The following is a 22864-nucleotide window of genomic DNA, read 5'->3' as shown; positions in this document are numbered from 1 at the left end:
AGTTGGAAAGACTATTTTAAGAAATAATGGCTGACAATTTCCCAAATTTAATGAAGGGCATAAAACTGCACATTAAAAATGTTCGGCAAATTTCAGGCAAAATATAGTCAAATCATTAAAAGCTAAACACAGAAAAAACTTAAAAACAGCATGAGAAAAGTAAGATACAAAATATTTTTGATATAATTAGCAGCTGATTTATTATTGGAAACAATGGAGGACAGAGGCAGTGGGTTGATATAAAGTACTGTAAATAGTCCAGGGTTTGGGTCACAAAATGTCAACCCAGAATTCTACATACAGCAAAATTGTCCTTCAAGTATTAAAAAAAAAATAGCTAAGGGAACTTGTTACTAATAGACTTATCTTACAAGAAATGCTAAAGGAAATTCATCCAGTTGAAATAAAAGAACCCTAGACAGTGGTTTGAAGCTGTATGAGGAAATTAAGAACATTGGTGTAGGTAGCTATGTAGGTAAGTAAAAAAGCCAACCTCATTGTATTTTTGTTTGTAACTCTTCATAGTTTTTCTATATGATTTAAAAGACACATGCATAAAATGATAACTGTAAATATATATAATACACATACAATTCAAAAAGAGGTAATTTTTATAAGATTGTTAAGAGAGTGGCAGAATGTATGAAAAAGAAAACATTATTCATTTATATGCAGTGTATGAAAGAATCACTTTAGATGCAAAGACACAACGAAATTTAAAGTAAAATAATGAAAAAATATATTCTATATTAACAATTATCACAAAAGACTTGGAATGACTATATTCATATCAGATAAAATAGATTTCCAATAAAAAATGTTTCCAAAAGAAAAAACTACATTATATATTGTTGAAAGTTTCACTATAAAATAATTTTAAAGGTATACATACCAAACAATAGAGGCAAAATATATAAAGCAAAAATTGAAAGAATTAAAAAGGAAAATAAATAATTCTACAATAGTAGTTGGAGACTTCAATACATGACTTTACCATTCAATGTGGAAAGTACAGTCTGTTCCGCAAAATGGTGCTGGTAAAATGGGATATTTTCATGCAAATGATTGAAGTCAATCCCTTACCTTATTCCACATTTAAAAAGTTAAGTCAAAACAGATAAAACATCTAAATTTAAGTGTCACTATTACAAACTTCTTTAAAAGATTAGGACAAATCTGCATGGTGGTGGATTTGGCAATAATTTTTAAGTATACTAAAAATATAAGCAACAAAAGATAAAATTGGCATATTTGACTTCATTAAATTAAAAAAAAAAAAACTTGTGCACCAAGGACACTATAAAGAAAGTAAAAACAACCCACAGATTGGGAGAGAATATTTGTAAACTAAATATGTGACAAGAGGTTAATATTCAGAATTTGTGAATAATTTCTACAACTCAACAAGACAAAGAACCTAATCAACAAAACGGACAAAAGACTTCTATAGACATTTCTCCATATAAGATTGATTAATGGGCTGGGCGAGGTGGCTCATGCCTGTAATCCCAGCGCTTTGGGAGGCTGAAGTGGACAAATCACGAGGTCAGGAGTTCGAGACCAGCCTGGCCAACATGGTGAAACCCTATCTCTACTAAAAATACAAAAAATTAGCCAGGCATGGTGGCAGGTGCCTGTAATCCCAGCTACTTGGGAGGCTGAGGCAGGAGAATCACTTGAACCTGGGAGGCAGAAGTTGCAGTGAGCCAAGACGGCACCACAGCACTCCAGCCTGGGCAACAGAGTAAGATTCCATCTCAAAAAAAAAAAAAAGAAAAAAAAAAAGATTGATTAATGGTCAATGGGCACATGAAAAAAAATGCTCAAGAAATAGAAAATGGAAAACATGTAAACCAAAATCACACCACTTCAAAAATTCTGTGATAGCTATAATCAGGAAGATGAAAAATAACAAGCGTTAGCAAGGATGCAGAGAAATTGGAACTCTTGTACATTGTAGGTGGAAATGTGAAATGATGTAGCTGCTGTAGAAATGTTTGGTGATTTCTCCAAAAATTAGACATAGAATTACTATATGACCAGCAATTTCCCTCCTAGGTGTATATCTGAAAAAAATAAAATTAGGGACTCAAACAAATATATGCATATCAATATTTTAGCAGTATTATTCACAAAGGTAGCAATAATACAAGCATCTATAAACAGAAGAATAAATAAAAGGGGTATATATCACAATGGAATATTATTCAATCATCAGAAGGAATGAAGCATTGATATATGCTACAACATGATTGAACCTTGAAAACGATATATTAAGTGAAATCAACCAGACATAAAGAAACATATAGTTTAGAAGAGTGAACATGTATATGAGATATCTAGAATAGGAAAATTCATAGAGACATAATATAGACTAGAAGTTATCAAGGGCTGGGGTTAAAGCGAATTGGGAAGTTGTTGCCTAATGAGTACAGTAGAGGGTTTGGGTTGATAACAAATTTTGGAACTAGATAGTGGTGATGGTTGTACAACATTATGAATGTAATTTGTGGCAGTAAATTGTACAAATAAAAAATATTAAAATAACAAATGTTATGCTATATGTATTTTACCACAATAAAAATATAGTTTAAAAAAGAAAATGTCTGCTTTTATGACTGATTTAATGATTATTAACATAGAGAAGAAAGGTAGGAAAACCTTGCCATTGATTTCTGTCACTCTTTTCTTTCAGTTTTTTTGCTCCCTCACTTCATAGTTTTATTCACTGTCCAATTTCCCTCAAAGTAAAAATAATGACAGTCATGACCCCAAATTGAGTCCTTATACTTTTCTAGCCACTACTTATTCTTCCTTTTTAATATTGAAGATAATTTGTTGTGTATCTACTAATAACTCCCCAATATTTACCTCTGACTTTGATCATTCTTCTAGATTCCAGATGTAAGTTTCCAGTTGATTGGTACAGAACTTAACCTTGTATTTTAATGAAAATTTCTAAATTGTCATCTCTGTTCTTTATTTTAAATCTTCTGATGACACTCTTTGCTTAGTCAGCTAATAGTGGAACAAATAATATAACTTACATATTATCCCAAGTACTGCTAATTTTCCACCTCTTTTTGCTATATTGGCCTATGTACAAACAGAATTTTTCTAACTATAAGTTTTTCTCCATTGACTGAATAAGACTCTCACTTTACCTTTAATTCCCATTCAATCTTGAACAACACATATTTCCAACCACACCAAACTTCACATACTCTTGCTAAATATTCTCATATATTCTTTTGCTCTTCTTGTTTTGTGGCCCTCTAATAATTCAGCCTCTCCAATTTTTATTACAGTTTAATTCATGCTAAACCCCTTTTATAAATTTAAAATTCTCTTTGTAGTTCTCCCTGAAATTTCTCAAAAACTATATTTTACTTTTATTTTCCAATTATGTTATTGTGTCATTAGTCCTGTTAGTTGGGATTTTTGTCATTGCTCTTTTTGTTTTCTTGTATGAATATCACCCATTTGATTCAGGAAGCAAATGCTAGTAAAGGCCAGACACTATATAAAAGTAGGTAAAATATTCTATGTTTTCCTGTGTGTTTTTCTATATTATTTTTATAAGACTTATCTAGACATAATCAGGTCTTTAAAAGACAAAAATGTACAGAGAACTATGGGAAAAGAAAAGTCAGTGTTTCTAGGGAGCAAAATATTATGATTGTTATAATGCCTTGTATTAACAAAGAGGGTATAGTTGTAAATTAAATGTAAAGCACAAAAGACACTTACTTTCATTCTGACCAAAGTCTCCTTATGTCATAATTATCTCTGATTTTTTTGGAGGACTTCTTGTTTCCACACTTACTTTCAGTTGTCATAAAATAGAAACTTCTTTGAATTTCATTTACTTTGGTAGTAATTTTAAATATCACCAGTAGATGCCATCTTTTGATACAAAATGAAAAAGAACTATATGTTTCATAACTTGAAAGTATAAGAAGATGATAGGTATTTAGAAGGGTAGATAAATAGATAGATGCCAGATAAATGATGGATGGAAGGAGGATAGATGGAACAATAGATAATTGCAAGAATTGATATTTACATATATACACTTCCACATGGTGGGTCCTTAAGAAATACGTGTTGAGTGAATGAATAACTTAATTAATGATCTTAGGGATTGACAAATTAGATGGAAACTAGACAAGCAGGCCAGCAGGCCTCAGAAATGGTCAGAAAATAAGGTAGTTTTAGGGGATCAGGTAAAAGGAAAAACAGGGCATTAACAAATTAGAATTAATAGTTGGATCAGACTATGTTTGCAACAACTCCAGAATACCTGCCATTATGCAGAAGCTCACAGTGGTGGTTAAAATTGGTTGAAGGGGTTTTGAAAAGCCCTTTCATCTTATTCAGGAAGATAAGTCGTTGCCTGAATCTAGTCATAGTATCTGACATGCAGTTTCAGAATATACGAGGAACAAGAATCTTAGTCTACATCTCTGGAGAAATTGTACCCAAATGGGAAGTGGTTTAAATATGTGTGACAAGAATCTAAAGACAGAGTGAGTAGAATTACCTAGCAATGCCCAGAGCATCGGAAGTATTCTTTTTCACAGTTGTATAACACATTTACACTAAGAGATTATTCTACTGCCCAGCTGTATTAATATTCACTTATATTCTATCACTGGATGCCAAACCACACATGGTTCTACTGTAGTTTTATTAATTTTAGTATTTATTTTTTACCTTACACATAGAGATTACCACTTTAATCTAGGCTGGGTGTTCAAAAGAAGTGAATAGTTGCCAGTGTTATAACACTTCATAGAAGAATCAAATTATTAATTAGCATTTTCTTCCCATCGGACCACTGGGCTTAAAGGTCAATTCCAAGACATTAATTTTTAGGAGTTGAATTAGTTAGATGTGATATTTACACTGCTTAGCATGGGCATTATTGTGTACATATCTTATTTACATTTTAGGCAGGTGTTAGAGGGTCTGCTTGCCCATACCACCTGAGAGTGTCATATCAGGAATTTCACCTGAGCGGCAGCAACACATCCTTGTCACTGCCTCTGTGATTTACTTCAACATCCATTATTTTAAGTGAATGGGAATTGTTGTCTTTATAAATTCTCACATAGTAATGCAAATATTTTTAGGGAAGAAAGTGGGTACTATTGTGATGTGTATATTTCTATTAGCACATACTGGAACATCACATTGAGTTGTTCCTTATTTTTGTTTTTAAATATTAACTCTGATAACAAATACTTTATTCTAATAACCGAGTGAATGACTCTGTAATACCTCATGCTAAAAACAATTTAAAGATTTAACAAAACTATAATACAAATGACAAATAATTTAAAATTTAAAAAAAGATCACTTAAAAGACATTTTTAAGAGCCAAAAATGTTCAAAAATATTTATTAAAATTTTGCTTCGATAAATGTATTATGGGTTGTATTTAAAAATATTAAATAATTAAAATTGTTATTCTATTATATAATATCAACTTACATTCTTAACTCTCAAGGCTGAGCCAATATTACTGCTGAAAATACAGAAAATGCAAGGTAGGTATCCAATGACTTGGAAAAATGGTGTTGAAATACATGTGCCATGAACTACCTGAAATTTTTCAAACTCAACCTCAATCAATCACATATAGATTGACAAAGATTATTCCAATAGCTGTAGAGGGTCACTATAATTTTTTTTTTTTTTTTTTTTTTTTTGAGACGGAGTCTCGCTCTGTCGCCCGGCCTGGAGTGCAGTGGCAAGATCTCGGCTCACTGCAAGCTCTGCCTCCCGGGTTCACGGCATTCTCCCATCTCAGCCTCCCGAGTAGCTGGGACTACAGGCGCCTGCCACCACGACTGGCTAATTTTTTGTATTTTTTTTTTAGTAGAGCCAGAGTTTCGCCGTGTTAGCCAGTATAGTCTCAATCTCCTGACCTTGTGAGCCGCCTGCCTTGGCCTCCCAAAGTGCTGGGATTACAGGCGTGAGCCACCGCGCCTGGCCACTATAAAATATTTAAAACCAACTTTAAGTGCCAGTACCTTCCTCAGAGGCATTAGAAATATATTATGACCACTTTTTTCCTTAAAATGCACATTCATATGTCAATGTTTTATATGATTTTTAGATTCATTTAAAGTGAGATTATAAACCTAAGGAAGTATAATTGATTAACCTATCTGTAGGTTTACTAAGTTTCATGTAATTTTGTTTGGCTGAAATATGTGCTAATATAATTTTAATTATATCTCAATCTATGAGTTTTTTGTAGATCACAGTAGTTTACAGAAGTCACCTTTCTTATATTTAAAGATGGAACGGTGATAATTATAATTTTGTGTAATTTTTAAATTTTAGATTTATATTATATAATTGCTTTCAGTACAGCCCCTCAGGGTTTTAAAATACAGATCTTTGGTATTGTAGTTCACCTACCAACTTTGCAGTATTACATTTGCCTATTAACTTTAAACATAGAACATGACACTTGACACATTACAGATAATTTGCATCATTAAATAAATAAATAATGGAAATAATTTATATGTTGAAAAAATTGAATAATCTAAGTGTAACAAAGTCTGGGCACTTTGTAACATTAGGTCAATATGCTGCATTCTGGGATTTTATAAAGGTCAGACATGTCATGAGTGGACAACGACATATATTGGAACAATTCCACATAAAGAGATATGCAAATCCAGTGTAAGAAGCACAAAATGCTATTGTAGTATGGCAAAAAGAAATTACTATCTATTTCATCTGCACTAGAATCTCATTTGATTAGCAATATTTCCATCAGCCCAAGACAATCCAGCCCCTAAATACCCAAAAAGATTGGAACTGTATTTTTAGGAGGATTTTTCGGGGTCGCGCTGAGTATAACTGTTCTTACCTTCATTTAGTCTTTGTGATGGCTAATTTTATGTGTTATCTTGGCCAAACTTTGGTGTCCAGTTGATTTGGTAAGTCTCATGCAATCCCTTGAAAGCTTTCGGAATAAAGACAGAAGTTTCCTGAAGCAGGACTGTAATATACAAACTCTTCCTGAGTTTCTAGACTGCCTGGCCTGCTTTGTGAATTTTTCTCTCGAGACTGCAATATCAACTCCAACCTGAATTTCTAGTCTGCTGGTCTTCCCTATGGAATTTAGACTTGCTAGTCCCGGGTTCCTTAAAATCTTTCCTTTTCTTTCCTTTTCTCTTTCTCTCTCTCCTCTCTCATATATATAGATATAGATATAGATATAGATATATAGATATAGATACACACACACATATACATATATACACACATACATGTATTCATATATACATGTATTTTTTGTGTGAGATATATATAAAAATGTATAGATCTGTACAATATGTATAAATATGTGGAGTATAAACATATACATAACACATAATATAGTCTAGATCCCTCTTTATGAACATTACTCCTAATGAAGATTAATTCTTCCTAGTGTGGCCTTCAAATGCCATTATTGTAAGAAAACTTTAGTACTACAGTTACACTGTAATGTTATAACACTGAGACTTTGTTTTAATGAGGCTCTTCAAATAAAGAGCACTTTCTGTTGCAGTAGGAATGTTCTAATCAATTGCCAATTGGCCTGTACGAAAGGTGCTTTCTAAGTGAAGACTGTTCATTACCATATTACTACAGCATATACTTTATAGAGGCTATCTTCATGGTAGCCCCATCTCACATGATGTGTCTAATATACTCATAATTTCAGATACATGAACACAAAAGCATATTTGTGCATCCTGGTTTTGTTTATGGCAATTCCTTGGACACTCTCATTTTGTTTCCACTTTTTCTGTTTTCTTTTTTGAGATGGTGTCTCACCTGTTGCCCCAGCTGGAGTGCAGCATCATGATTATGACTCACTGCAGCCTTGAACTCCTGGGCTCAAGGAATCCTCCTGTCTCGGCCTCCTGAGTACCTGAGAATTTAGGTGCCTGCCACCCTCTCTGGCTATTTTAAAAAATTTCTTAGAGATGGGGCCTCATTATGCTGGTCAGGCTGGTCTGTAACTCTAGGGTTCCACCTGCCTCAACCTCCTGAGTAGTTGGGGTGACAGTCATAAGCCACTGAGACCAGCAGTTTCCACTTTTGTAGTGTCTTTTCCCCAACCTTATGTGTTATTCAGGTGTCTAGATTTTTGACGCTACTGACTTGTCACAGTGTCTTGTTAAACAAGCCAGTACTTTGGACTTGGTAACTGAATGTGGCTTTTCCTACTTTGCTCTTAAATGAATTATTTTTCATCTGGCTATGTAAGGTAAATTACCCATCTAAACAATGTCGAATCCTACATCAGCCACAGATTGCAATCAAATTAAATAAAAGACAGTGAGATATAAAAGCCATCATATTTAAAAATTTTATGTAAATTGAATATTATGAAACCCCAAATGGAAATGTGGCATGTGTAGATTACTGTATGCAAACAAACCTCCACAACGAATTTAATTTTTTATTATCAAATTTTTCTTAAGTAATAAACTTACTCAAGAAATATTTATTGATGACCATGCACTGTTCCTCATGCCTGTAATCCCAACACTTTGGGAGGCTGAGGTGGGTGGATCACTTGAGATCAGGAGTTTGAGACCAGCCTGACCAACATGGTGAAACCCTGTCTCTACTAAATATGCAAAAATTATCTGGGCATGGTGATGCATGCCTGTAATCCCAGCTACTTGGGAGGCTGAGGCAGGAGAATCACTTGAACCCAGGAGGCAGAGTTTGCAGTGAGCTGGGATGGTGCCACCGCACTCCAGCCTGGGAGACAGAGTGAGTGAGACTGTTTCGAAAAAAGAAAAGAAAAATAAATATTTATTGAATCGCTATAACTTCCAAATTCTACCAGCTTTTCATATATATATGAATAATTTTATATATATATATATATATATACACACACACACATACTCACAGACATATATGACCTCCATTTCTGACCTTTTATAGATTCTATTGTGTGCCGGTTTCTTCAGGTTCCTGAGATCTGCTCCTTTCTGTTAGCATGGACTTGGACATATTCGCCATTCAAACTATTGGCAAAGACAAAAACGTCTATTTAAGTTTAACTTATTCCTTTTCTTTACTTTTACATTTCTTCAAATTAAGTTAACATAAAGTCATTTTTACCAACAGAACAAATAAAATGGTACATTCTTTTGTACCAGGATTGTCACTTTTAGTATTAAATATGGGATAGTCATCCAAATCACATTTTTCTATTTTCTTCTCCTTAGTAAGTATAGAATGGAAGTCCCTTTTAATCAAGGAATTAGAACAGATACATATGTGTGTATTATATATACATATATATACACATATATATAAAATACACACATATTTATATGTATATATGTATATATACACACATATACGATATATATGATAACATTTCTTACTTTACTTTTATAGGGAGTATACTAGATTATGCAGTAAAAAATAACTACCTTTGTTAGGTTGAATGTTGTCAGTTTACCTAAATTAAATAACTTTTTGTTCATTCCAATACAAAAATTATCAACAAGTAGATATATCATTTATAACCAATTTAGAATTTTAAAGTATCATGGCATTATTATTATTTTTAAACAATACTGAATATGAACTCCTTATAAACATTCAGAACTCACACAATACATGTCATTTATAAAAGATGATTCATGGTTGGGCATGGTGTCTCACGCCTGTAATCCCAACTCTTTGGGAGGCTGAGGTGGCTGGATCATCTGAGGTCAGGAGTTTGAGACCAGCCTGGCCAACATGGAGAAACCCCATCTCTACTAAAAATAAAAAAATTAGCTGAGTGTGGTGGCTGGCGCCTGTAATCCCACCTACTTTGGAGGCTGAGGCAGGAGAATTCCTTGAACCTGGGGTGGTGGAGGTTGCAGTGAGCCAAGATTGTGTCACTTCATGCCTGCCTGGGCAACAGAGCAAGACTTCATCTCAAAAAAAAAAGAAAAAAAAGAAAAAGAAAGAGATGATTCATTAATAGTTTGTTTGAGATTAAAGGTGAACATTATTGTTTCTCAGATAATATGTTCAGTGGAAATAAGTCTGAATACATAATACTTTATGCAAAACAAGATCTATTTATGTCCCCCTTCTTCTTAATAGTAAAAAGTTAATGCTAATACATTTGGATCTCCTCCATCACGCTGCTGAGGTTGAGTCTAAGTTCTTGGGGATATGTAATGTAAAGAACTTAAGGACTAGTTATATGATCTTCGATGTCTCTTCTAACCTATGATAGCATCTCTGGAGACATTTTGAGTTGTTCTAATATCTTACCCTAGGTGTATGCAAGTCACTGTCGTATTTTCCCACGTTCTTACCTTTTTTCTAATCTGGCTAAAAATTAACTGCTTTCAGTGTTCTCTATGGTTCCCAAGTTTTATCTTTCTATTTTTGAAAAAGCACATCATATTCTGTGGCATTGTTTAAGATACTTTAGGATTTGTGTCCTACTATTTAAGATGCCCTGACAACATGTTAATTCTCCAGGGCATGCTCAGGGGAGTCTGATTTCATCACAGATACAAGATATGATATGCCCTTTACACTCTAGGGCCTTGCCGCCACTTCATACTCTATTTAGGAGTAATATTTCCCTCATATTCAAACTTCCTACATCTATCTATCTCTCTATCTATCTATCTATTTATCATCTACCTGTCTATCTGTCTATCTATCTCTCTATCTCTCTACCTATCCATTTATCTCCCCTAGAGTCTTTTCTCAAGGACTCATCAGTATTACTTGCCTCTCATCCTACTCATTACTAACCTGCAACACAGAAAAGCCCATCAGGTAACCTGAGGGTTTGATAATTTAAATAACACCATGTTTTCTTCTAGCTCTGATATCTTCATCAGAACTTACTCCCTTTTCACAGGGCTTACACTTTCTAAGTTCCAACTATAAAAGTTTATATTTTCTATATTATCAATTGAATTACTCCTTTTCTGAGGAATGAATAAAGCCAGTTCCAATGTAGAAAAGTGAGAAAAATCAAGAGTAATAGAAAATCGAGTGTGAAGAAGAATTGGTTAATGTTTCAAAAACAGAATCTCACCATTCTATAAATTATTTTCCTAATGTTGCATATAACTATCAGATTTAGTTTAATGAACTGTCAGAAAGGTGATTAAAGAGAAAATGCTCTCACGCATAGATCGCAAATCTAAAATTTATGTTTATCTTTAAAATTACTACTCTTATTGGGTCTCAAAAATATTTTCTGAATTCTTAAAATAGTGATTTTAGAATTCAGAAAACTCTCATGGTATTGCTAAGCCATTTAGTATGACTTTACTTTCCCAATCAAAAGAAATTTTGTTTTATATGAATATTGATTCAGGTCTAAGTCCTGTAGATAAGATTCTAACAACCTACATACACTTTATGGGTAAAAAATGGCAAGATCCATTTTAAGGCCCATAGTTAAATTGCTAATTTGAGAATTTAGCAGTCTTGAATATGCTAGGTTTTCAGCGACTGTGGGAATTTTTAATTTTAAACACTGATTGAAATGTTCTTAACAAGTTAGATAAGATACATTCTTTATTCCTTTTTCTGCTTTTTTTTTTTTTACTTTTACTTGTTCTGATATATAGAAATTGTTTTCTCAAAAGTGTTTCATATGGTTTGTATGTTTTCTCCCCACCAAATCTCATGTTGAAATGTGACCTTCAATGTTGGAGGTGGGTCTACTGAAAGGTGTTGGGTCATGGGGGTGGATCCCTCATGAATAGCTTGGTGCTGTCCTTGTGGTAATAAATGAGCTCTCTCACTGTTTGTGTTCAAGTGAGATCTGGTTGTTTAAAGCAGCCTGTCACCTCCTACCTCTCTCTCTTGTTCCTACTCTTGCTACTTGATGCACTATCTCTCCATTCACCTTCCACCATAATTCTAAGCTTCCCAAGGGCCTCAGCAGAAGCTCAACAGATGTGGGTGCCATGCTTTTAGAGCCTGGAGAAGCATGAGCCAAATAAACCTCTTTTCTTTATAAATTACCCAGCCTCAGGTATTTTTTTATAGCAGTACAAGCAAGCTAATATAGAAAATTGGTACCAAGGAGTAGGGAATTTCTATAAAAATATCTGAAGACGTGGAAGTATCTTTGGTAGTGGGGAACAGACAGAGTTTGGAGGTCTCAGAGAAGACAACAGGGAATGAGAAAAAGTACAGAACTTCATGAGACTTGTTAAATGGTTGTGACCAAAATACTAATGAAAATACGGCCAGTGAAGACCAGGCTGATGAGGTCTCAGATGGAAATGAGAAAGTTATTGGGAATTAGGGCAAAGGTCACATTTGTTACACTTTCGCAAAGAACTTGGCTGAATTGTGCCCATGCCCCAGGACTCTGTGGAAGTTTGAACTTAAACAGTGATGACCTAACGTATCTAGCAGAAGAAATATCTAAGCAGCAAAATTTTCAGGGAAGCAGAGTATAGAACTTTGGAAAAGTCACAACTTGACCATGTGATAGAGAAGGAAAAATCATTTTCAGGATAGAAATTCAAGTGGCATGTGGTGCAACCACTTTCTATAGAGATTAGCGTAACTCTGTAGAGCCAAATGCTAATAGCTGAGATAATGGGAAAAAAGCCTCAAAGACATTTTAGAAATCAGTGAGGCGGTACCTTTCACCATAGACCCAGAAGCCTAGAAGAAAAGAATAGGTTTTAGGGACAGGCATAGGGCCCTACTGCCCTGTGTGACCTCAGGACCCTGCTCCCTGCATCCCTGCTACTCCAGTTCCAGCTGTGGCTCAAAGGACCTACAGCTCAGGCCACTGTTTCAGGGGGTGCAAGCCATAAGTCTTGGTGGCTTCTGTGTGATGTTAAGCCTGCCGGGGTGCAGAATGCAAGAGTTAAGGGAGCTTGTCAACTTTCACCTAAATTTCAGAGGAGATATCAGAAAGCCTGGGTGCCAAGGCAGAAACCCACTGCAGGAGCAGAGTCCCCACAGAGAGACTCTACTAAGGTCAGATCTAGTTGTTTAGAAGATTCTGGTATCTCCTCCCTCTTTCTCTTGCCGTGTGATGCACTGGCTCCCCCTTCATCTTCTACGATGATTGTAAAGCTTTCTAAGGCACTCAACAGAAGTTGAACAGATGCAGGTGTCATGCTTGTATAGCCTGTAGAACCATGAGTCAAATAAATCTCATTCCTTTACATATTACCCAGCTTCAGGTATATCTCAACAGTAATGCAAACAGGCTAACGCAGTGATCAAAGGGGAGTTAGGTAGAAGTGAGGCTTATGTATATTATTCTATCATTTTTGCTAAAAATTTTATAGCACATTCAATTAGTTATAGAATTGATCTTTTATGAGAAGAATAATCAAATGGAAATATAATAATCATATAAGTTATAGATAATTCATCAGAATTTTCTTCTTATTCTTTTATACCAATTGTGGTTTTTAATTTCCGGGTTTTCTCAAGAGGAAAGTATTTCAAATGCTCACCTGAAAACTGCAGAAAGAAAAAGAAAATCTCCTCATGTCACTTAAAAACTATCCAATGTTGTCTAATATAATCTGACTCTGTATGTAGATAAACTAGAAACATGTGAAGAATTGCTTCAATGAGAGTGCTCCAGATACCTATTGTGTTAACAGATCCTTTTCCTGTGTGAGCAGTGAAATAAATCTTCTCATCTTGAGGAATTACCAACAAATTATTACTCAAATTCCTACTAGCAGAATGTAACCAAACAATAGAAATAACAAAGGAAAGTATTACCTCAAGAGAGGAAGCATTGTTACCTTATTCATGAATTTCAAAAACAGCACTTTGCTTTTGTTCATTACATGTTCTCAAAAAATTGCTTTTTAAGTAAAAGCAAAGATTTAGTGAATGAAAATAAAATGACATGTTCCCAAAAGCCTGTTCAGTGTGAAACTTTTCCTAAGACTTCTAAATTTCCCATTTTTATAAATCTTCAGTTCTAAAATATAATTACTGTTATTAACTATATATAGAATATAACTATTGCTGAAGAGACAGATTTGATCATTGAAAAGTTCACAACTTATTTCATTTATTGTTGCAACTGATGCTGCCTTGAGTATTTCAATGTATTTTTTAAAAAATCCATATAATGCAAGATTGCTGATATAGGAATTTGAATAGTATTCAGTGTAGTTTTATAGAGAAACAGTCTCGATCTGGAAAAAGAACTTTTGAATGTCACATTTACATATGTGCTTGAAATTCAATATTGGCAAACAAAGCATGAGAATCAATATTTACTTTGAGCAGTCTTTGTCTTATCCACTAATATTTCCACAAAAATTTAGAGATTATATTAAGAAGTTGAAAAAATTCTTATCACAATTTAGCTGAAATGTTAACATAAAAATGATTTTTTAGAGTATGAATGAGATAAATACTTTTCTCATGCATTTCAATGCCATCTGTATTCTTCCGAAGTAGGGTTCTATTGAGCCAGAGAATAATGTAACAGCTGTCAGAGTTACTTTGTCTTCTTAATGCTCATATACTAACAACATGTCATTGACCGTTGCCTTCTCCATTGTGTCTGCTCTTCCAGAAGCACTCAAATAGTGAAGTAGCCTCTAAATTGCATCATCTCATGCTATTCACCATGGAAAACACAGAGAATATAACTTTGTTTTAACTAGATGTATCTAAGGCTATTCATTAAATATTAGGTAAAGCAAACAAACTCTGAAGACATTCCAAACTCTGAGTTTCAATGATTGTAGGAAAGTGTTAGATAACTTTGTGATTTAGCAGGTTTTATTAGAAAATGAGTAGTGTGTGTGTTTGTATTGGATAATTTTGCCTTTATGATTTCTATATTGCTACTTTGGACTAGATAAAATAAAAATTACCTCAGTTTGGAATCTTCCAAGTGTTTTCTGGATCTTGCAAGTTTTCTTTTAAAAATTTTACTTCATCCATGAGCTTTTTATTAAAACTGGATTCATCCTTGAAAGCAGTGTGCTTGACATTTTCAAAAAAACTTGACATATAATAAAATTATAATATAATGTAATATTTAAAAGGTAGGAATTCAGAATCAAATTCTTTTGGTCCAGTTACAGAGCCTCTCTAAGACCAAATTTTTCCTGTTTTAGACACTCAGGAGATAGTCCTACCTTGTAGAATTACTGTGAGGGGTAAATTACACAGCGAAAGCAAAGCACTTAGCAGGGTGCTTTACAAAATTTGAGTATTACTATCACTTACTATAAATAGCAATAGCTCATAAATTTTATGTAAGAGAAATGGCTCCAAACCACCTTTGGCTTTCTACTTATGTCAAGTCTAAATATATCACTTGAACAATAAAGCTCAACTTCAGACAAATTTAAACTCATAGCATGAAAATAACTTTTTTTGTGTAACAGATTGCAACACTCTACATTTATTTTGAATGCTCCTTAATGAGTTTTCATTTTAAATGATTTGAAAAAGGATATCGTTAAACTACTTTAGTTTATATAGCTCCAAACTTGAAATGAATGCTTGAATGTAATTTTTTTTTGTTGTTGCCAAATAAATCCAATGTTTCAAGGGCAGAAAGATGTTGTTTTTTTCTTTCTTTCTTTCTTTCTTTTTTACCTTATTTTAGCAGAAGATGGGCTCTATGATGGACTGAATCACTTATTCACAATGATTTGTTCCTTCTCACTTTAGCTATGTTTTCCTGAGGGTGATGGATAAGTCCTTAGTTCTTATGAATTACTAATAGAAGTGTGTGGTATGCATGAATGTCATAAATGCAACAGTATTAAGTTTAAGAACTATTCATTATTTATTACATATTATATTTTTCTATTTATTAACAAGGTCATATGAGTCTAGTTTGATATACTGCCCAACTTTATTGATATACTATTCAAAATTATTATAACTTTTTAGTTGAAATTACTCAGTTACATAGCAGACATAACTATGTTATATATGTAAATGTAAAATATGTAAGTTTATTTATGTGAAGTTATCTAACACTTTCCTACAATCATTGAAACTCAGAGTTTGGAATGTCCTCAGAGTTTATTTGCTTTACCTGATATTTGATGAATAGCCTTAGATACATCTATTTAAAACAAAGTTATATTCTCTTGTGGGTTCTTTTCAGAGGCTATTAATTTTAAAAGAATGTTCCTTTGAAAAAAAACCTTCTTTAAAAATTAAATAAGAAAAAATGTATTACCTATAATAGAATTGCTATAGGTTGTTGTTTTCTGAAATTTTCTAATTTTGTTAGTTCTAGCCATATGATTCAATAATTTATTAACTAATTAGTATACTTAACTAGTATTATTTTAATTGTTCCAATGTTTATGACTTACATGCATACAGGAGAGAGAGAAGCTTTTTTCAGTTGGGAAGACATTTTATACAATTTCTTTTGTATTTCTAGTTCTCTAACATGTTCTGTGCAGTCTTTGCTTTCCTGCTTGTCAGATGAAATGCCTAATTACACGCATACTTCTACACTTGTGCACTGGTGAACTGCTTATTGTGGAGAGTTAACTGTGAAGTTTGTAATTTTCTTTAATAATGTTCGTGTATATTTATGATATTTATGTTTATGCGCGACTTTTTTCTGGATTGTAGAGATTCTTTCTCTTTCTCTCTTTTCTTTCTCTCTTTTCTTTTTCTTTCTTTCTTTCTTTCTTTCTCTTCTTTCTTTCATTCCTTACATCCTTCCTTCCATTTTGCTTTCATTTTATTTACTTTTTTTTGTATTAATGATACTATACTGCTTCTTAGAGAATTAATGCCAGTCATTTTAAGCATTAATTACTTCCTGTAATACCAAGTGTCCATAATATCACGTTCTATGCCAGTTTTTGTTTGTTGGTTTGCATTTGCTTGTTTTGAGGATAATTTCCTAATATATTAGAGAAGCAAATATAAAATCTGTCAGCTAAAAGTGGAAAAAAAATAACTTTTAGTAAAAAAAAAAAAGAAAAATCAACTTATTTTTCTAAGCCCTTCTTACATGATGTTGATAAGTCACGATTTCTACAAGGCTACTTAGCCTTCTCAGAAAAGGTATCACAGCTATTTGAGGCAATCAATTATACTCACGTGGCGCTATAGAAAGAACGTGCTGAGTCCATCCATTTTGCCCCCTTCTTGAAAGCTAAAGTAGCACATATGCTAGGGACTTATCCAGAGCCTTCTTAAATCAACCTCAGCAATTGTTTCCTTGAGAAAGTTTTACAGTCTGAAGATGTTTTCCCTGGTTTCACTTTCTCACAAGAGAAAGTAGACAACAACTCAAGAAACCATGAGTTGAGACCAACTAAATATGCCTCTGTATCCCCAGGCTGAAAATAAATTCTAAGGATCTGGAGATATTATTCCTTCTTTGCAAGCCATTGTGTTTATCTTTTCCAATCTACCATCACTTATTTCTGATAACAATATAACTTTTCTCTAAGTTATAAATGGCTCACTGGGTCTATAAATGAAGTAAATATACATAGAGTTACTAGGAAGTTATTTACATTTGAAATAGCTAATACATTTTTCATATCTGTAAAACCTACAAGTTCTTATTTTGCCCTCTATAAATTTAGTACTATTTCTGCTCATTCCAGTCATTTCTTTACATTTTTAAATTATATTTTATGGTTTTTTGGATAGAGGAATTATGCAGATAAATACCCTGTGTAACAAAATGTTAATTTTGTTGTAGCTATGAGCTACACGATTTTGGTCATGAAAAGAGCAAGCAAACTAGATTTGGCAGAAATTAAAGTAGTCCCGATTCAGCAGTAACCTTACACAAAACCTAGATTCTCTTGTAATCAAATCAGACAAACTAGATTTGTATATAATTAGATCAGCATAATTAAATTCCCCATCTCTTAGGGAACATCAAAATGCACATGCGTAGGATTCATTATTTTTTCCCTTTGTCCCTAGTTGCAGTAATGAAAATCTACACCCAAGAACTCAGCTGGGCCTGCCACTTAAGAAGAGAAGTTCTTTTCCATTGATACTCCTTAAAATTAACTTTGCTGAAAAACTAATTGTATTTTTTAGAAAAACAATGTTGCAATATTTTCCATTAAGTTTAATTTGATTCCATTGTTCATCCACAATTTTAAATAATAAAGTTCTTTTTAAGACAATTAACAATCAGGGATTAAGAATGCAAAAGTGCATTCTTTTGTCATAATGAATTTTTTAAATAATCAAAAGTGTTGATCAACATCAATACAAATTTTGTTTTCACACTTTAGCTCTGCCATTAAAAATTAAAAATTATTAGGAAATATAATTAATATTTATTGATTTTTGTTTGATATATGGATTTTCTATGATTTTTACAATCTTCACATGAATTGCCATTATCATTTTTCTTAATATAAACATGTTATTTAAAAAGCTATACATAGTTGGTTTAAAGTTTACTATAAGATATGCCCATTATCAAATTATAAATTAAGATAAAAAATAATGTTGGCCAAAATATGCTACCCAAACCCAGCATGAAAAATAAGCAATTTCAAAAAAAAATTATTTTAAAAAAAAAGAGCAGGTATAAAGAATACAAGGTGTAAAGTACTTCCTTATTTACTCATCTCTAAATATAGGTGTTACTACTGGAACAAGGATGAGGATTATGTTAAATGAATGAAGTCAATCTTCTTCAATATACACCTTTCTAAATGCACTATCCTTACCCCAAGGACTAGATGAATTTTCTAGTATAATTCAAAGAAAACCAGTGCAGAGTTTAATCAAGCATGATTTTTAATTTTACTCCCACACCCATAGCCTCTTGAGAGACTATTCTAGCAAAGTCTTTCTTCAGCAGAGAATGATTTATGTTTCCATATTCCAGAGACAAATGCTTTTTTCTTATACTCTGTAAAACACACCTCTCCTTGTTATTATCTTCCAAGGTGTCCTTTAAGGCATAGCGTAAAATATGCTTATTTGTGACTCCAAAAATAAGGCTTACAATAACTAAGGAAAAAAAGATAATGGGCTGTAAGCCTGATCAATGTTAAATTCAGAATCCAGGGAGAAAAATAATAATAAGCAGCTGTCAATGTTTCCATCAAAACTCCTTTAGAGGTATAATATTTAGGGAGATGCTTTGACATACACTCCTTTTCTGTTCAGAAACTTCCTCATTCCATGATTCCCAAACTCAATAATTTAGTTCATTTATATTTGTCCTTAGTATTTTAGGTGATATTTCTTCATGAAACTTCAGCTCACAATTATGCAAAAATATCAGATAGCTATATGCTTCCATATATCTTGTGTTTCATATTTACTGCACTTAACAGAATTTTAAATAAATATTTTGTCCTATTATTACTTTTTAAATTATCTATGGCAAAAATCAGCCTCCCCAGTCCCCACAGTTTGATAATAACACACAGTTTACCCCACATGTGGAGTATCATGCAAATTTAACAGCACCCCAGCTTTTAATGAAATCAGTCCACTCATCACATACTTGGCTACAGAGACAATATCACATTGCTCTAAGATTTTCTTCTCAATTTCTGTACTTATTTCAGCACAGACTGGTAACAATTTATGCATGATCATTCATTTATTAAACATATTGTAAGTGTCGCAAGCTGTGCAATTGAAAATGTAATTTAGGTGTTACCTGCTAGAAAGAAGATAACAGCAGCAAGAATCTGTTGGTCATATTTCCTGCTGTACTCTTAGTAATGAGCACAGTGACTTTGTGCATAAGAGGTAAGGTCTTTTACCAAAACTTACTACAGAAATTATATCTAGGAATTACATATTATCTAATTTGGTTGAAGATTCTTCAGCGTGAATGTTCAAAATATCAATTATCCATTTTGATACAACTATTTTTAAAAAGTATCTACAATAGAAAACATAAATATTCTTAAGAATCTAATGAAAAGACCAGTATGATATCTTTGTGGCATATTTATATGGGAATTGTGAGAGGTAGGCTACAAGTACAGGGCAAGACTAAATCATGAATATTTTGGAATTAGTGAAGACTCTGAATTTATTTTACAAACAATATGGTAGCAAGGAAGTTTTCTGAGAAGATGGCCATATAGTCAGAGGTAGTTTCTAGAAAATTTAGTAAGTCAGTGGTTTGCAACATGTCTTGGTGAGGGTGATGACAGAAAGAAGAAATGGCAGTTCATTAGATAAATTGCATGCAGAATATTAATTGGATTGGAAATGTTCAGAAAACTGTCATATAATTTCTAACTTGCTTATCACTTTTATGGTAATAAATTTTATTCTATTTTTTAATTAATTTTCCTTAATTTTTCATCCCATGAACAGCACGTTTTTTACTAAATTGATAATGCAAAATTTATCAAACCTGGTGATATGGTTTGGCTTTGTGTCCCCACCAAATCTCATCTTGAATTGTAATTTCGAAATCCCCATGTGTCCTGGGAGGAGCACAGTGGGAGCTAATTGAACCAGGGTGGCAGTTCTCCCATGCTGTCCTCATGATAGTGAGTGAGTTTTCTTGATATCTGATGATTTTATGAGGGGCTTTTTATCCCTTCACTTTGCATTTCTCTCTCTCCTGTTGCCATGTGAAGAAGGACATGTTTGCTTCCCCTTACACCATGATTGTAAGTTTTCTGAGGGCTCCCCAGCCTTGTGGAATGGTGAGTCAATTAAAACTTTTTCCTTTATAAATTTTCCAGTTTTGAGCAGCTCTTTATGGCAGCATGAGAATGGACTAATACACCTGGTAGACAAAAAGTAGGACTACCTAAAGATACCTTACCTTTACCTTTAGTACCTTACCTTTAGTAAGAGGCATAAATACTAGAATACAGAACTAATCTCCATAGATATTCTAGATATTGACATTTCTGTGATGGAGTACAATAGTCTTTGTGATGTAAAGACATTTCCTCCAAACACAATTCCAGGAAACAGGAAAAATGTTTGATAGCATCACTGGATTCTGGAGCCAAAATTTGATGCAATTAGTTACCATGTATTTAGTACAACCCAATTCAGAAGATTCATGAAAACGTTCAATCTTGAACCCTTAAATATTCTCCACGATCAGTTAGTATTGGATCCATCAAGGCTTAAATCTCAGTATACGAAGCTACACTCCATAATGAAGTGAAAGGGACAAATATGCGGTAAGACCTATTCAAATCCAAAAGACCAAGTAGGTTACACATGGTAGTTTCTTGTTTTTCTATGATAGCAGCATTGCTTCCTCTCTCTACTCTTCCTATAAACTTATGTGGATTTCCATTAAAAAGTTAAAAGTAAAAGGAAAGAGGTAGGCTTGATTTACATATAGATACTCTGCTTAAATGGACCTTCTAAAATAAACTGAGGTAGCAATGCAGTGTTTCTTAGGTATAGCTGTAAAACACAGGGGAAAAGTACGTTTCCATGTGGCAGATATTTCATCAGTACATTCGATTGTCCACTTTTCCCGAATAGAAGAGATTCCAGAGTTACAGAATTATACAAGGGTTTCACAATGTCAACATTATTAACATTTGTGCCAGAAAAATCCTTGTCGTGGAGGGCTGTCCATGTGCATTGCTGGATGCTTCATAGCATCCTTTGGCTCTACCCACTAAAATGCCAGTAGCATAGTGAAAACAACAAAAAAGTCTCCAACATTGTTCCCTCTCACATTGAGAACAATTAATTTATAATAATTATTGGGCTATTGTTAATTGTTTAGCTGGATGATTGGGTACTTGGAAGAGGTGAGACTGAGAAGGGGTAGCAAGTAATTCCAGGAAAGCAGTATGTTCAATGTACCTCACAGAATATGCACAGGCTGTGAGCACGTTTGTGTCCCATGCTCACCAAAGTACATGCACTCTAGAAGATCCCTGAGTAACTCAGTAGAAAAGATAGATGCATATCAATTTTCCTAAGCGACCACCTCAAAGTTTGCTCAATGGACTAATGAACAATCACATTTATATGGTAGTGAGATGAAGGTTTTATATGTATTTTATCTCTCAATAAGCTTTATGTGGAAGAAGTATCCAACTGTTCAAGAACAAATACCAAAAAAGTTACTGATAAATCACAATTCCCTGGGGACAGTAACCAGCCAACCAGTGGTGGGAAAAAAACTGGGCCCTTCTGATAATACATGAAGTTGTTATTTGTCCTGGAATAGACACATAATCTGGATATAGATGTGCTTTACCTTTCCCTCTCCCTCCCCCTACACTTCCTTTACTATTGTTTCTTGAGCTATACCGTACCTCACTGTCCATCTAATAATGTTCCAATTTGTTCATTGTTACATAGAACATGATTTATTGCAGTTGTTCAGGCAGATATTTATGGAATTAACTGAACTCACCGTGTGTCTATGATTCAGAAGTTGTTGTCCCTATAGAACATTGTGATATCTAGTAACGTACCTTTTATAAGGTTAACTTGAGTTTCAGTAATGTCGCAAAAAAATACGATACATGCTCTGATCCAGGGGAAATTTCATGTCATCATTTTTGTCTTAGCTAGACAAAGAAAGAGTGGGTATATAAATGGTATACATATTTTGTTAGATTTTTACCGAAGTACTTCATGTTATTTAGTGCTGTTATAAACGGTATTGTATTTTTTGTTTCAAATTCCAGTTGTCTATCAAAAGTATATAGAACAGCAACAACCTTTTGTACATCAAACTAGTATGTTACAACGTTGCTGCAACAGCTTATTCGTGGCTGAATTTTCTTTTGGTCAATTTTTGGGGATTTTTTTACATAGACAACGATGTTATCTATGAACATAGATAGTTTTATTTCTTCCATCTCAAACTGTGTAACTTTCATTTTCTTTTTTGTCTTGTTGCATTAGTCAG

General features: G+C 33.4%; 1 protein-coding gene and 1 long non-coding RNA gene across 6 annotated transcripts in view; one reads left to right on the top strand and one right to left on the bottom strand.

Annotated features, from left to right (window-relative positions):
* The window catches only part of LOC107974698 (uncharacterized), a 69211-nt gene extending 48344 nt beyond the window's left edge, over positions 1-20867 (bottom strand). Inside the window, exons 1-5 of one of the 2 annotated variants that reach the window (XR_001717631.4) lie at positions 20812-20867; positions 9862-9968; positions 8942-9059; positions 6893-6988; positions 3751-3906 (exon numbers count right to left, since the gene is read on the bottom strand). This is a non-coding gene — a long non-coding RNA (uncharacterized LOC107974698). The remainder of the gene's footprint in view (positions 1-3750; positions 3907-6892; positions 6989-8941; positions 9060-9861; positions 9969-20811) is intronic. The other variant, XR_001717630.4, reaches the window with a different exon arrangement.
* The window catches only part of LOC129143984 (uncharacterized), a 320066-nt gene that overhangs the window by 90107 nt on the left and 207095 nt on the right, over positions 1-22864 (top strand). The gene's annotated exons all lie outside the window — the stretch shown is intronic.

The sequence above is a fragment of the Pan troglodytes genome, chromosome 4 (assembly GCF_028858775.2).
Source record: "Pan troglodytes isolate AG18354 chromosome 4, NHGRI_mPanTro3-v2.0_pri, whole genome shotgun sequence".
Taxonomy (NCBI): domain Eukaryota; kingdom Metazoa; phylum Chordata; class Mammalia; order Primates; family Hominidae; genus Pan; species Pan troglodytes.
Note: the sequence above shows the minus strand (reverse complement) of the source record. Positions and strands in the feature narration are given on the sequence as shown.